The sequence below is a fragment of the Hibiscus syriacus genome, unplaced genomic scaffold, assembly GCF_006381635.1.
Source record: "Hibiscus syriacus cultivar Baekdansim isolate YM2019G1 unplaced genomic scaffold, ASM638163v2 tig00112380_pilon, whole genome shotgun sequence".
Taxonomy (NCBI): Eukaryota; Viridiplantae; Streptophyta; class Magnoliopsida; order Malvales; family Malvaceae; genus Hibiscus; species Hibiscus syriacus.
The window spans coordinates 421521-438842 of record NW_024063317.1 but is presented as its reverse complement, the minus strand read 5'-3'; the positions used below and the strand labels follow the sequence as shown (position 1 = coordinate 438842).

The 17322-nt window shown below is 33.5% G+C and overlaps 1 pseudogene; it reads right to left on the bottom strand.

The window, feature by feature from the left end:
• Positions 1-9547: 9547 nt before the first annotated feature.
• LOC120178754 lies at positions 9548-10925 on the bottom strand (annotated as a pseudogene).
• Positions 10926-17322: the final 6397 nt, after the last annotated feature.

Below are 17322 nucleotides of genomic sequence, written 5' to 3'. Positions count from 1 at the left end.
TTGTAGCTCAAATCTTCAGCTCAATCCAGCTATGTGCTCACAGGTCTCCGAACAACTTTTCACCAGTGGTTCCTTATGCTCTCCTAAACGTCCCCATGTAAGTTTCCTTGTTGTTGCATGCTTCATTTAGAGGTTAAATCCATGATTTGAACAAGTTGGATACCATGAAAACCCTACCCTCTAAATTTTGACCATGGTGTTTTGAGGTGAGAAAAATTATGGAAAAATTAAACAAGGCTTATAAATGATGTAAGAAGGATTCTACAAGCTTTAGAAAGTTTTTGGGACCATTTTATAATTTATTGAAAGTGTAGAGACTTATTCAGCAATTATGAATAGTTAAAGGATTAATATGAAAATGTTAAAAATATGACATAATGTGATTTAATTGAAAGTTATAATGTTGAATTTTGATGTTTGAATGTGAAATTTGAATCATTTTGGAAAGTTGGTGAAGTTTGAGAACTAAATTACAAATATGGGAAAATTAGTAACTTAAGTGAAAATGGTGTAAATGTTGAGGTATTGTGCTAGAATTATATACTGGAAATTTTAGTAATTAATTTGAAGTGATCATAATGGTTAAGGACCATTATTAATTAAATGGAAAATTTGAGATGATTTCGAAAAGAATTCATAATTAGTGGTTAAAATGTAAAGTTTGAAAAAGTTGTGTGCCTTAGTAATGAATATGGATAAAAAGGGATTTGAATGGTCAATTTGAACTTTCGAGATCAAAATTTTGTTGTAACAATAAATTAGTATCGAATGAGTACCAGAAGACTTTTTAAGAATTTATTTTTCTATTGTGTGCCTATGTTAGTAAGATTCTAACATGTGGTTTGAAATGTATATGTTTTGTAAATGGTGTCCATTTAGATTATGATTAATCAATATTAAACAATATTAAATATAAGGAGAAGCTTAAGTATGAATGTGCATTACTAAGGAAGGTTTACAAGCTAAGGACATCAGGTGAGAGCATACTTAATTCATATTTATGTTATCGTGCAAACGTTGACTTGCGATGAACCAGTGGAGAAGTTGCTACGATAATAAGTGACTCCTAAATGTTATAAATTTTTTGATTCATGCATATATGTTCATTTGGTAAGCTGATTGAAATAATAAATAAGTTAAGGGTTCAAATTAGTGAAATCGACTTAGATTTGTGAGCTGAATTGTACGTTTAGAAAACCACTGTAAATTCTATAGAAATGATTAGAAGATTATTTTATTATTAGATTTTATATCAGTATAGTTTTGTTTAAAACAAATGGATACTGATTTCGAGAAGTATACAAAAAGATATGAATTTTTACTCAATGATAGGTTAGAAAATAAGGCAGCGAATTATGCTAAAAAACTTCTGTAAGTCAACTTTGGAAATTCACTAATAATTGTACAAATTGAACTAGAATAGGACCCTTATATGGTTATATTTGTATTCGAGTATAGTTTTAATTGGTATAAGTGGAATAATTTTTAAGTATGTATATTAATATAGAATAATATTTCTTTGAAGGTAGTGCAAACTGTTAGAGTATGAAATTTTGATAGATTTCGGGATCGAAGCAAATTTAAAGAAAAGGATTATATTTAAAGCTTAGTAAGGCTTATATTTACTTATAAATAAAGTGTCAAAGTGAGTGCATTATATTTAATTATTATTCTGACTGAGGAAGACTTGTGATAAGTCAACCTCATATTTTATTTTAAAGTATGAAATTTTAAGTATGATTTAATTATAAATATGGATTTATTTTCATAATGCTTATATATAGATTTATGAATGATTTATGGGGATGATATTACCCAATACATTTTTATATGATATCTTCTGAAAAGATATTCGAATGAATTTTCAATTATAATATAAAAGAACTAACTATAATTTAAGTGATGAAATATTTCTTTAACGATTTCAGAAATGTTATTTGTATTTATTTTAGAGCATGAATTAACCAAAGTATTTTACATGATATCTATATTTTAATTATGGATGCTTTCGGGTATGAACTGCCCAAGTTATGAAATTTTATGATGACAAGTTGAAATTGATTATGATATGTAAATGTTGATTAATATATGAATATAATATGATAAGGAAGCCCATTGTACGTTGCATGGATAGTTGTTGGACACTTGGCATGCCAGAAAGTTGAGTAAAGTTCAAGTTAAGTTATGGTACATTCGTTTACATTACGTATGGCATCGTTGGTGCATATGATATGATTTACAATTGGAGTGCATCTTATGATAAGTTATGATTGACACCATAAGTGCCTAGTGCGCACATTATGTATGAATCACGTACTTGCATTCTCTTACATATACATTGGGATATAAAAGTAAATGTAAAAGTTATGAAAGTATCTAAAAGAAAATAATATGAAAATGAATACGAAAATGAAAGATGAAAACAAAATATGAAATGTTCAGAAATATATCTGAATGAAGAAGAATATGACATGATTATTATGTTTGATATTCATTATCATGGTTTTGACAAAGTCACGAGATGATGATTTTTAGGTTTCTGATGAGGAAAAAGTGACTTGAATAAGTCGGTTTGAATATTTAATTATTTTATTTACTTCAAATGTAATGTTTTTAAATTGTTATAATATTATTAAGTTGTTTAATGTTTGATATCATCTTAGTTTGTTTATAATGCCTCACTATGTGTATACTTAGCATGTGATGATTTTAACGCATAGGTTAAAAAGAGCAAGTGAAGTAAGGAGTGGAGCTTGACATAAATCAACAAAGAATAATTACAGGTATTAGTAATGACATCCTACTCTTTTAAATTTTCTAGATGGCATGTATGCAAATAAGAAATGTCTGAGATATATTTATATATATATATGAAGCTAAGTTTTGTATTTTAGGTAAAGTTATATTTTATTAGAATAAATAAAAAATTTAAATTATACAATTAATAGGTAGTTTACTTTATAATATGAAACAATATATAACTATCTAGTTACTGTTTGAAATTGATATTGATTTGGATGTTTAAATATTATAAAATGATTTAATGTGATTATATTATTCTATTGGAAGGATTAAATTGGATAAGTTTAAAAAAATCAAATTTGTACTAGTTTTCAACTATAGTATGTTTGTAAATGCTATGTGACATCTTTGACTCATATTCGGGTACGTATACGAGTTAAGGGTGTTACACGCCTCATGAAGAATCTTACTACACAACTGAGCATCCGCGGATGTGCATAACCATCCTTTAAAATGCAACACATCCCTATCATGCAAATCAAAACATATGACCTCGCCCTAGTGAACCTGCTTAATCCGAGTCCTTAACCGGTCTTTTGATCTCTGTAATCTCTTGGTCGCATCTACCAACTCCGGTTCGACTAACAACTTAGCTAACAACTTGCATTCACTGGTCAAACTCAAACGTTCTAGGAAGCGTCGCAATTTTTTCATCGACTTCCTACTTAAGGTGTCTGCTACTAGATTTACTTTACCCAGATGGTAATCTATCACAAAATCATAGTCTTTAAGAAACTCGACTCACCTACACTATCAAAAGTTTAACTCCTTCTATGTAAGTAGATATTTAAAGCTCTTGTGATCGATTAAGATGTGACATTTCTCGCCAAAAAAGATAGTATCGTCAAATCTTCAAGGAAAACGCCACTGTTACTAGCTCTAAGTTATAGGTAGGGTAATTGCGCTCGTGAGGTTTAAGCTGACGGGATGCGTAAGATACTACATTGCCTTATTACATCAAAACGCATCCAATACCATTCAACGAAGTGTCACTAAAAACTATGAAGTCCTTATCTGACTCCGATTGAGTCAACAATATACCTTAGTCAATATGGTCTTTAACTGCTTGAAGCTCTTCTATCATTTCTCATCCCAACTGAAGGGAACAACATTATGAAGTAAATTTGGTCAGTGGGGTAGCTATCATTAATAATCCCTGAATGAATGAACAATAGTACCCACCTTGAATGAATCAACAATAGTACCCTATAAAACTAAGAGACTACATAACTCTGATACATTTTTAGGTAGCTCATGCTCAACTATGGCCTAAATATTTTGAGGGTCGACTCGGATGCCATCTATTGACATAATATGACCTAATAATATAACCTCTGGAAGCTAAAGCTCAAACTTCCTAAACTTGGCATACAATTGTCTGTCTCAAAGTGTATAAAAGGATGATACAGAGATGTTGGTTGTGCTCTTCCTGTGATCGATAGTACACTAAGATATAATCAACGAACACTACTACAAACTGATCAAGATACAAGAGAAAGAATCAATTCATCATGTCCACGAATATTTTTGGGGCTTTAGTAAGTCCAAAAGGCATTACTAAGAATGAATAATGATCGTACCTCATCCTGAAAGTTGTCTTCAAGACATCGACATCCTTGACTTTCAACTAATAATAGTCAAACCGTAAGTCAATCTTGGAGAACACACATGCTCCCCTCAGCTGGTTGAAAATTCATATATCCTAAGGAGTGGATAACAATTCTTTTTGGTTAGCTTGTTCAACTGTTTGTTGTCGATGCGCGACCTCATAGACACATCTTTCTTATTAACAAACAATACTAGCACTCCCCCACGGAGATATACTCAGTTGAATGATGATCTTCTCTAGTAATTCCTAGATTTGAGCTTTTAACTCATTCAGCTCTTTTGGTGCCATACGGTAGGGAGTAATGGACAGTAGAGCTGAACTCGACATTACTTCAATGTTAAACTTTAATTCTCGATTTGAAGGTAAACCTGGTAATTCTTCTTTGAACACTTTAAGGAAATCTTGTATTTCCCGAATACCCACGAGTGTTGGGACAACTATTCAGGTATCAACCATGTGAGCCAAGAAGACCTCATATCCTTAATCGATCATCCGCTAGGCATTTATAGCTGACACAATTTTTTATTGACTTGACTTTTCACTAGTTATCACTCGCTTGTACTATCGTCCGCCCTGAGCTTAAGTTGTCTGACCTTGAACTTCAAGCTGGCATCATGCTCGGATAACCAATCCATAACCAAGATCATGTTGAACTTCTGAAATGGTGATTCCATTAGGCCTGCTAAGAAGGTCTGACCCTGAATCTCTATTAGATAACATCGGTGAATCTTGTCTACTAAAACGTCTAGACTTAGAGGGCTCGATGCTCGAACACCTAGCTCTAAGTCTTCTGTTGGAATTTATATTTCTTAAACTAAGTTAAAGTTAATGCAGGAATGGGTTGAACCAGGATCTATCAATGCGGTAACTGAAATAGAAAATACTATATGTACTTGATATCATGTCTCTTTTATCACACTCCTCCCGAGATCTTACGGCATATTATCTTAACGCTATCCTCGGCTCTACACTGTCACCTCTCACAGGCCTCTGACTTCTCTGTACAAATGGTGTCGACTTCTGAGTCAATGTTGGAGCTCCTCCCTGAGTCCCTAGGAAGTCTTTGATGAAGTGATTTAAGGAGTCATAACTAAAACAACCCCTCAATCCCTGCTGGCATGACCCTGGGTGTCTCTTCCCACACTGAGCACAAATTGGGTGAATGAAGACTCTAACCAAATGCTAGCACTCACACCAGAGACAATTGTAATGGGTCTTCTCCTAGACTCAAACCTACCCCCGCGATCCAAACTCTAACCGATTCTCTTCGATTTTACTGGTAGGATCTTCATTAACCTTGATTGCCCCTATCTCTCTTGGTTAAAGTCTGAGTTGATCTCGCTGGCTCGATAGTTTTCTTGGACTATCCCACAACCTTACTGGACTTTCTGGCCCTCCTACTCATGATACTTCCTTTGCTTGGTGGTACAACTCAGCAAAAACCCTGGGAGGGTCAGCTGCGAGGTACGAAATGATATCAAGGTATAGGCCCTCTCTAAATCTCTGATAGTAGTGATCCTTAGTCAAAACTAACTTTGACGTGTATCTACTTAACCTAAGGAACTCATGTTAATAATCCATCACCATTCGGTCCCGCTAGACCAAGTGCAGAAACTTATCTCACAGATCATTTGCTCCTAAGATGGCCTCTCTAACTCCAGTGCCATATCTATGGTCTCCCATCATTCTATAGTGTCACCCTTGAGCAAGCCTGTGATGCACTCAAGCTTATCCTAGAGGCACGTACATTCATAGTTATTAACTAACTCTAACCCATGAGTCCTAGGAACAGTTAAACCTGACGCTCTGATACCACTAAATATAACAGCCTAATCCAGTCCGACCCAAAGTTTGAATGATTAAAGTGTCACACGAGACCACTGAGATGGCTAACCCAAAAATTTTCTTTTGTAAAATATTATATAAAACCATCCATAGTAAAATAAAAACATAGTAATCTAAGTTTAGAAAATATGAGGGATCTCTTAATACATTTAAAATTATGAATATCGGGTTCAATAAAAATATAGTTACGACTTAATACAAAATGGTCTATAAATAGTATGTGCCCTCTAATACAAATCAAGACATACTCTCATAGCCTTGGCTAAATTGAAATATTTGGTGGTAATAACGCTCCACGGATGATCTCCTAAGAACCTCCTAAGAACATGTTCACTGAAACACATTATAAATGATTAGCTTACTAGCTCAGTACCACACTAATAGATGTACTATACTACATGCATTTACTAAATGGACATGCTAGTGTCATAGGTATGAAGACATAAGAATGTTGTCATGAGATGCTGAAGTATTCATCATGGTGTGGTTGAGGGTTTGAAATTTCAGAGCATACATCCCTCTAGCCTTCCTAAAATACCCTCAGATATTTAGGGTAAGATCCAAAACTATATAAAAAACATACACCTAACCAACTTCCTCGAGTCGTGGGATATTTGGTCCCAGTCGGCAACTAAAGTGCCTTGGTACTGACTAGATATATCCAATAATACGATTGTATCCTACTAAACTAACTCAAGCGTCCTGGGTTTTTCTCGAGCGTCAAACAATACTAGTTTTATGTAATTTTAGCTGTTATTGTTTCTAGTTGTTTTGCATTTATTAATGTACTCACTTGTAGTCTTATTCCATGGTAATATGATATTGTTGGGCCCTTAAATCTAAATCTTAAGCAAATGGATTTCTTATCCAAAATTGTTCGTGGTACCTATACTAAGCCCCTCGGTATCGGTAATGTCCTATGGGTATCGATACCGACCACGGGGTATCGATACTAACTGACTATTATGAATTGAGTATGAAGGGTAATATTGATATTCTTAAGTTGAGTATTGATATTTCTGTGTTAAGGTATCGATATTATGCCAAGTCCCGATACCAAAAATGAATTTGATGTTTTGAAAAATACCTCAATATCGATACCCCTACTCTACCCCCAATATCGATACTCCTATAAGTACCGATACCAAAATTGGCTGCTGGAATTTGCTAAGTGAACCTGATATCGATAATCTTCCTGAAAGTATTGATACCCAACGAAGGAGTATCGATACTTCTAGCCTAAAACTCCCTTGTTTTGAATCGTCTGATGAACAATATCGATATTGTTCTTCTAATACCGATACTCGTGCTAGAAATACCCTACTTTGGGTACAAAAATGACACCCTAACTCACCCAAGAGTCATACTGAGGTACCCAAACCTTATTAAAGTTTTATGTATAAAAAGATGGGTCATAACATGTCTATTAACATGCTGAAAAATACCAAATACTGAAATCTACCATGAACATGCTTCATAACTCATGTAACCTATCATAACACTCCTAATGATCTACACGCATTAGAGTTGTGTTACAAATGAGTTACCTTGAATCATAAGTTGCTGAGAACACTCCACGTTCAACCAAGAAATATGTTTGGGAGCCTAGAAATGTGTTATTAATGTTTTGGGTGTTTGATTCAAGAAATGTGTTGAATCCCAAACACGTTAGTAATCCATGTGTTCTCCTTTCCCATGACCTTGAAGCTTTCTCCAACTTCCCTCACTAGGCAAGAATCAAACATATGGATTACTAACGTGTTTGGGAGCCTAGAAATGTGTTAAGAACACTTTGTAAAGCTTTAATTCAACATAAACGAACTGGAAAAATGAGTTTCTAAACCCTCACTAAAACCCATATTTAGACACCATAACCAAAACTTGATCGTGTGGTCTCCAATGGAAGCTCAAGAGTCGATGGTTTCGATTCTTACCTTCACTGAAACGGACTAGGATTGTTGGACTACCAGGTTACCACCTTTGTTAGCTCAACTAGAAGGAATAATAAAGAGAAAAGACGAAGTTTTTGGGAGAAGGAAAATAACAAAGAGGGGGGAAAAAGTGGTATGTGCAACGTGACCTCTTCCACAATTCTTCTTATTTTACTTCAAGATTAAAAATTCCCTTTTTAACATCCATTGGGCCCAACTAAGCCCAAACCTACACCTATTTGGGCCAAGCTTCCCTCCAATGCTAATGGATTTATCTAAAGCACTCTCGGGTTGACCCAAAACTCCTAACCCAAAATTCGGGGCGCTACATATTGCACTTGAATGTCTATTGATTGTTATGAAATGTTTTAACAAATTTGAAAAAGGGTTCTAATTTATAAAATGAAAAAATATTCTTGATGGGTAAGAAATTATTAAAATACCCTTAAATATATCTTTATTGAAAGTGAGTGAACAATTAATAATTCGTAAAACATATATTAAGTAAATAGTGTGTTTATTACTCCCTCCGTCTCACTAAATGTGTTTATTATTAACTTTCAAAAAGTCAAAAAAATTTAACTTTTACAATGATTATTTTAAATATTTTAAACAATGAAATTTTATAAAATATATATTTAAAAACTACTTGATTTACAGTTTTTAAAATATATTTTTTCATATTTTTATCAAAAATAAATTTTAAATAATGATGAGTCAAAGTTAAAAATATTTAACAAAAAAGTAAAATAATAGACATATTTAATGGGATAGAGAGATTACTTCTTAAGCCAAATCATTAAGGTAGGTGAACGAATGTGAACGGCAAATTGTTGTGAAGTGAATATTCATAAGTTGAACGACGTACTAGGCTAATAAAGTGCTAATGGAGTCGTGTATCATGTGAATATCGAAAAAGCGATGATGTGTGATATGATATTAACTCAAAGATTCAAAAGTCTGATCCAAATAAAAAATTGATAAATATGATATTGATCTGACCCAAAAATTAATTGATCTAATATTATCTCGACCTTATATTCCATTTAACTCAACTTATCATAAACCCAAATTAAATTTAAACCTAAAATGATCGGTCGAAATCGAACTTAAATCAATACAATCCAAACTCGAAATAATTTAACTTCAAATAATCCAACCTAAATCCTATTTGAATTACTTATTGCCACCTAAAGTCGATACTTTGACCAAAATATTCAAAACCTCGGAAGTTAGTAGACTAGCCTAGCATTGGCATTTAGGCGAACTAGGTAAAAAGAAAAAGGTAAGGTCAGAATCAATGCAGGCTTAACAAACTTTGAATTCTCTGGTGCTGTAACTTTTGGACAAAATCTTGGATGAAGAAAACAAAAACCTTATACAATTAAACTCAGTTAATCAACCTGTTAAAAGCAAATAAATGCACTATTATTGATGAGTTGTCAAGAGAAACATGTAAGGTTCCCCTTTAATGGAAGCTCCTTAGTTCCCATAGTTCCCCCATGCTCCACATCCCATCTGCAAAACAATTATTAACCCAATCGGTTTCCGCCAAGTGGCAGTCGCCATCCGTCATGAAATCCCCAAATGCTGACGGGGATGCCAAGTTGATGGTTTCCTTGTTATGTCCACCTCTGCTATCCACATTATTAGCAGCATCATAGCAATCCTTTGCATGTGTGTCGTAGTCATTGTTACCAGTGATTCCTAAAGGACTTGTTTGGTATTCTGCAAATTCAGATATTTGTGAGATATTATTGTTCATGGATTCTGAAGAAGAAACACATGGACTCGAGCACTGCTCTGAATCTGAATTTTGCTCCAAACATTGTGTTGCTTCTCTTAGATTTCTAGGCCCCTGCTCTGCTACCTGTTGCTTTGTCATCGTTTGGTCTAGTGAGTGAGCAAGTTTCAAATCCTCGGATTTCATTGACGAAAAACAGGCTGACCCTTCCATCTTTTGAAGCAATCTTGGTATCCAGAAACACCGAATTACATCTCGAAACGCTTCGCTATTAGCATCGATGTTAAGATGACGCGCCTGCTTCTGCACATGGTTCTCCAGTAATTCTTTATCTCATTGTCTGTTCTCCCTGGCAACTCTTGTGCAATCTTGGACCACCTAAAGGGTTCAGGGGCAATTAATCAACTATGACACAGTTTCTTCACATGGTTCTTCAAAGAAAATAATCAAAGTATTTTCCATTGGAAATGTAAATTTCAAGTGGATTACCTGTTGCCCCACTTGCAATGGAGTTCAAGGATCAAAAACTGTTCATGTGGTGTAAGGTTCCCACGCTTAACATCAGGTTTCAGATAATTCAGCCATCTCAGCCTGCAACTCTTTCCGGTTCTACTCAGACCTAAGCCAACAAAAGGGTAAAATGAAACAATCATATTGAGTAGACATGACATGAAAGATTCGATGATATAGATGATTAATGGTTCAAGTTACCTGCATGTTTTGCAATCAAATTCCAGTGGCCTTCGCCATTGCGAGAAATGTAATGAATTAGGAGAGAGTCTTCCTCTAGAGTCCAAGGCCCTCTTCTGAGTTGATCTGGAACTTCAGTGGAATTTGTACTAGTCTTTGTAAAGGATGACATGCCTGGATTTGACTAAAAACTCAAACAGTGTTTGATAAATAGCATTTGAGTCTTGAACTGGAAGTGGATTTGCATAAGCTACACCAAGGCCGAGATTTATATACTAGCACTGATTTCAAAACTAGTGGTTCATTTTCTTGCCATCTCTCCAATTAATCACATTCTTTTTAGCCACCATATACTATATAAAGAAACAAATCCAGTCCAGCTCTGTAAATGCTAAAAAACAGTTGTCAGATCCTATTTGCATACGCAATTCCTATTTTCTTTGCCCTTTCATGGGTGAAAAAAGCTAGAGAAAGAAAGGGATAGGTCCGAAAACCATACATAAATTTTGATTTTATGTGATCTTATTTTATTAATTTTTACGATAAAATTTTCGTTTCAAAAATCTCATTTCTAAAAATTATCATCATAAATAATTGAATTTATTGATAGTAAAATATGAATAGCGACAGTTGTGGGTAGTTTCTCATGTAATTTAGATGGTTACTTTATAAAATGTGATGAGTTGAACAGTATCAGAATGAGGGAGAGAGGAGAGTTCAACCTTTTTTGTCTTACATGAAAATTTATATATTAACCTTTATTGTAGATCATGATAACTATTTGTAGGTAAAAATATATGACTCTGTCCTGTAACAAATCATGTCAAATGATTATGGTTGATAGAAAAATATTGATCTCCTAAAGCTTTGATTGGCGAAGAGATTCTTTCTTAATCGATAAAATTTTCTTCAAAGCTTTGATAGATAAAAAATTGATAAAAAAAAATACAATTTACATAAAAAATCTGGAAAAAAAAGAAGAAGATTAAATTAAAATGTTGTATATTCGACTCTATCAAATTCAAATTCATAATTATAATGGATCAAAGTGTATGTGCAAATAGGAGAATTAACCCGAGAAAAAATAATTTATTTGTGGTGTTAGGATAAATGGGATTAATTCAGCCATCACTTTCCTTATTTTCTTTCTTTTTGTTGGGTCATTAGATGCTTTCTAACATGGAGATGATGAAACGTGATTGACTAAACAAAGTATTTATGCCCTCATAGTGCAAAACGTGGGACAAATCGATGGTGGCCAAAACAGCCGGCATCATGGATGGATCGAGAAAGAAACAGATAGAGTCAATTATCTTCTTAAAAATTTAAAAGTATATTTTAAATTTATTTATATATTTTATTAAAATCTATTTTCATCTTAAAAATTTTATAAACACAAATTCATTTCTCTTAAAATTTAAGTTTTATTCCTAACATAAAATTCTGCATATCACACATTGGCATTTAGAGGTGACAATGGCTACTCTCCATTTCTAGGTTTCCAAAAAGGAAAAAGTTATGGTGTACTATGTGGTTCTCGTTACTACCACCAAGTATCAGTGTTCGAGATTAAGACACTACTACGTAAAACTACACCGAATACAAGGATTAGAAAAGTCTCGCTCTTTTCTTTTCTTATTTTTTTCTTGTTAGAGCAGCTAGTTTTGACTGTAAATTTAACCAGTTTTCCGCCGTATTTATGTGCAACTGCATTCTTCTCTATGTGCATGAATGTGTTTTAGAGGATAGGTCTTATCATTATCCAAACTAAAATGATGTCATATTGTGGACAAATTATTTTATTGATTCGACTTATCATATCATTAATAATTTCAGTCAATCAGATCTATTAATTTTAAAATAATTATTCACTTTTTATTTATTGGTAAGAAAGAAATAAAGATTTATCTTAGAAAAAAATGAGATAGATAAATCTTATTGGTTGGAACCACAAATGACATGTTGAGTCGAATCCTTTTAATAATTTTTCTATATTTTAACATAACCAATGATTTTTCAAATTAAAAGTATTTACATTTAAAATCTTTCAATCATAATTTTTTAAAATATAATAATAATAATGATAATAATTTAACTGATACTCAATCAATAGATGATATAATGTTTTAATGTTAAGAATGTATTATTAAGATTTTAATTTTATAAAATTGAGGCTTAATGTTCATTGTTAATGGAAAAATGGTTGTTGTGGGGATTTTTGATCGTTCATTTATTTTAATTTGAATAAAAAGTCACTATAAGTAATTTAGGTTTGTTGAAGAAGATAGTATTAACTTTGAGACAGATAAAAAAAGAGAGACCACTTTATATCATTCTTCAATTATACATGGTGACTTATATATTGGTCCTTAGTGTTAATGTCAGATTGAGGGTCATGATGGCTATTAGTAAGCTGACAATACATGTCTATATAATTTTTAGGTAGTAAATTTGACTCTAACAAGTCAAGTGAGCTTGTGAGTTGTATGTCAAGAGATTATAGTTGGTCGGAAGATGTGAAACTTCATAGACTTTTATCGACAGAGGAGTTCCTTCAGAGGCTTTGATCAATTAAGAAAGAATAATAGTGGAGGTACGATTTGAATAGGAGATTTGAAAGAAATATAGCATTTGCCTCCCATAATCGAAGGAATTTCATAAAGTTATGACTCAATATACAAAAAAAGGTCTATGAGATATATGACAATGAAATAATAGACGTACTCTGAACTTGATCGAATTTGGAATCTACACACTAGCGATAAGCTCCTCTGAAAGATGCCTAAGGACCTAAGGACTAAAACAATTCCGAAGGTTGAGCTGTGAGCTAAGTGCCACACAAACAACGCAACGATATTACATGAAGTCATAAATGCATATACTAGCAAGTATAGTTATAAGCCGCAAGGTGCTTCAACCATTGATCAAAATCAAAGCAATCATTTCATACCCAAGGTTCAAAGTACATGGGTGGTCCCCTTGAATAACTAAAGTGCCTTAGCACTAATATGAAAGTGCATTGCATTAATACTAAAGTGCCTTAGCACTACTGAGATCATATCTAGGTATTCACAAACATAAAAAATAGATAATCGTCATATACTCAAGTAACATGGGTGTCCGTATTGTTTCTCGAGTCTCAAACTGTAATGCCCCAAAAATGTTGAATTACGGACTTTATTGAAAGGATTTAAGAATTTAGAATTTATTTGAGTAATTTATAAAAGATAAGAATGATTTGGGAATAATAATTAAAGCTAAATTGTAGTAATGGAGGAATAAAGGGACATTTTAGTCAAATGGGAATTAGATTAATTTTAAATTCATTCTTTTAAGGTACTAAAGTATAGAATAGGGAAAAAAGGGAGAAAAACTTGGTCAACACCATTTCTTCTTCTTTTTCCCGTGCTTAATTTTCCTCCATAGCTCAAAGGTGAGTTTCCAATTTATTAGTTTACTCCTTTGTTTCTGTTAGGATTTTGATGCATTGAGTATACTAGAAGCTTATGCAAGGATAAAAAGGGATCAAAACTAAGTTATGAAGGAAATATTAAAGATTGAACAAAATGGGTTTTTGAGGGATATGATTAAATATGAATGTTTATAGATGTTTATTGGTAAATTTGACTTGTCAAAGAGATATATAAGAGATTAGAAGCCTTGGTTTTGATTAAAAACATATTAGAAAAAGTGGGTTGATTCTTAAAATAGAATGTTCTTGAATGGGTTTAGATGCTCTAAGAGACTAAATGAAGGAAAGTTAGTAAGGTTAAGTAGAAAAGTGTGATATGGTATTGTTAGGGGTAAAGGAGATGAAAATTGCCCAAAGATGAGTAATTTTTAAATGGAAAACTGTAAAATCTGGGTAGGGGTATCAGTACCCTATGGAACAGTATCGATATCCCAGGCAAGAATTAGGCTAAATTACATAATAGGTATCGATACTGATTCAACTAGTATTGGTACCCTAGCAACGAGGTATCGATACCATGGTAAGGGTATCGATACCAGTAAATTTTGAATCTAATTTGGATATCGATACTTAGAAGGTATCGGTACCATAGATTAGGGGTATCGATACCATGATGAGGGTATCGATACCATGTTACTTCGAAGCTAATTTTGGTCTTGATACATGAAGGGGTATCGATACCCTAATGGGGTAGTATTGATACCATAAGTAGGGGTATCGATACCATAAGCAGGGGTATACCTAAGGGCTGGAAATGTTAAGTTAGGGCTAATAATGTTATAGGAAGTTGATAAATATTTTGATTAATGTTAAGTAATAATTGTTAGGAAACATACTAAAAATTGAAATTATGCATGTCTTTAATGAATTTGAAATAGATCCCAAATAAGCTCCTGAGTAGAGTAAGTCGAAAGGCAAGGCGCAAGCTCCGAATTAATTATCTTCTCATTTTTATATCTAAGCAAGGCGAATCAGGTGAGTGTATTTAATTATGTATGTATATACTATAGTAGTCATGATAGTATGATTTATTGATATATGTATACTGAATTACCAAAGGTCACTTTGTGTGCTAAAATTGTAAGAAATCATACTATGTGTATGAATTTCCAGATAGGGCACTTTGTGTGCTAAAATGGTAAGGAAATCATACTATGTGTATGAATTTCTAGACAGGGCACTTTGTGTGCTAAAATGGTAAGGAAATCATACTATGTGTATGAGTTTCCAGATGGGGCACTTTGTGTGCTAAAATATTAAGGAAATCATACTATGTGTATGAATTTCCATATAGGGCACTTTGTGTGCTAAAATGGTAAGGAAATCATACTAAGTGTATGAATTTCCAGATAGGGAACACTGTGTGCTAAAAGGATAAGGAAATCATACCGTTTGTATGAAATTCCAATTGAATTTATAGATGCTAGTAATGTTTGAAAAATGAGGTTAAAAGCATCAGTGATATAAAATATAGACTTATGGTATTTAAAGATTCTTTGGAATGAGAAGTATAATCTAATAACTCATGATTAGAACTTTACTTGTGATTAGTAATGCCTCACTATGTAATACTTAACGTGTGGTCATTTCACGTGTAGGTTAAATACAGCTAAGTGAGGAGATCTTTTGGACATCCAGTCAGAGTCAGTAACCGTGTGACATATTTGTCTATTTTTTGTTATATTTTAGTTGGCATGTAATATAATTTAGTAAAAACACTCTGATAAGTATTTATATTAAACGGTTGTAAAATGATGAAGTGTTTAAACATCTCTTTTGTTGTTTATTTAATTTAAGATATGTTTTGTTTTAAGTAAATTAAATATTTTTATAAAAATGAAACAAAATTTTATGTGTTTTCTTATTAGGAACATTAATATTAGTAAAGTGACATATGTGCCTCATATACGTATGGGTATACGGGAGATGGGTATTACATTTATTGGTATCAGAGTTATAGGTTTAGCCGATTCTCGGCCGAATCAAGTGTAATTTTATATAAAAAGAGTTTGCATGCCACTAAGATTGTCAAGGTTACTGATAGGGTATCAAATGAATATTAAAGATGTTTCTCCTTGCTAACGTAATTACTATTTTATGAGTGATATGATAGATGTTTGATTCTACAAACTCAAGAAGAGTGGCTAGGTGAGAGAGTAGAGATGAATCGGGTAGTGAGAGCTATGAAGAAAATAGCAAACATCCGATTTCGTCTGACAATGCTAGTGCATCGGCACCTCAGGGCATGCCTATTCTGGAATTCAGAACTTTTATACAAGTTCTTGACGTTATTTTAACATGATTCCAACCTCCTCTTCCTCCCCTTACTCCTCCAGTACCGCGAATATTAATCCCAAAGGAGTTAAGAAGTTTGGGAGCTCCTGAGTTTAGGGGAGAACAAAGTGAAGGCCTGATGGACGCGGACTTATGGTTGAATGACGTTAAGGAAATGTTGGAAAGTTTGTAGTGCTCTGATCATGAGAAACTGGGTGGAGCTAATTCATTACTCAGAGGATCGACTCGGGTATGGTGGACAGACACGACAATGTATGTGTTACCCGAGCAAGTGAGCTGGCAGTTCTTCCAAGAGAATTTCAAAAATAAGTATATTGGGGAGCAGTTCATGAGATCGATGTTACTGAGGTTTTTGAGCTTAAAATAAGGGGATCGGGCAGTGCATGAATACGAGGTCGAATATAATAAACTCAGTCGTTATGCTACAGAAGTTGTTCCAAATGATATAGCTCACCGAGATTAGTTCATTGAGGGGTTGAGGCCGAAGCTAAAGGAAATGATGTTGGCATTAAATCTGTCTAGCCTACAAGAAGTAATAAATAGAGCGAAGGCGATTGAAAGGGCTCAAGAGGAGACTCTAGCGGCAGAACAGAGTATACAGATGGGAAAAAGAATTGGAACGTCTTCATCTGTACAGTTTGTAAAAAAGAGCAAGGGCTCAGGATCTCAATTCGCCATTAGAACTGATCATTATGTAGCTTCACGGAAAACTAAGCAGTCCCAATCTTATACTGCTAGCTCGTCTAGAGGTCATGGAGAGAAACCTCGATGTCAAATATGCGACAAGTTACACGGAGGAGTATGTAGGTTGATTTTATGTGGTTGTTTTAATTGTGGTGAAGAGGGTAACTTTACTCGAAATTGCCCGAAGAAATATGGTGACAGATCAGTACAATCTGAGAGATCAGTAGCAGCACCTAATAGAAGTAGAGGG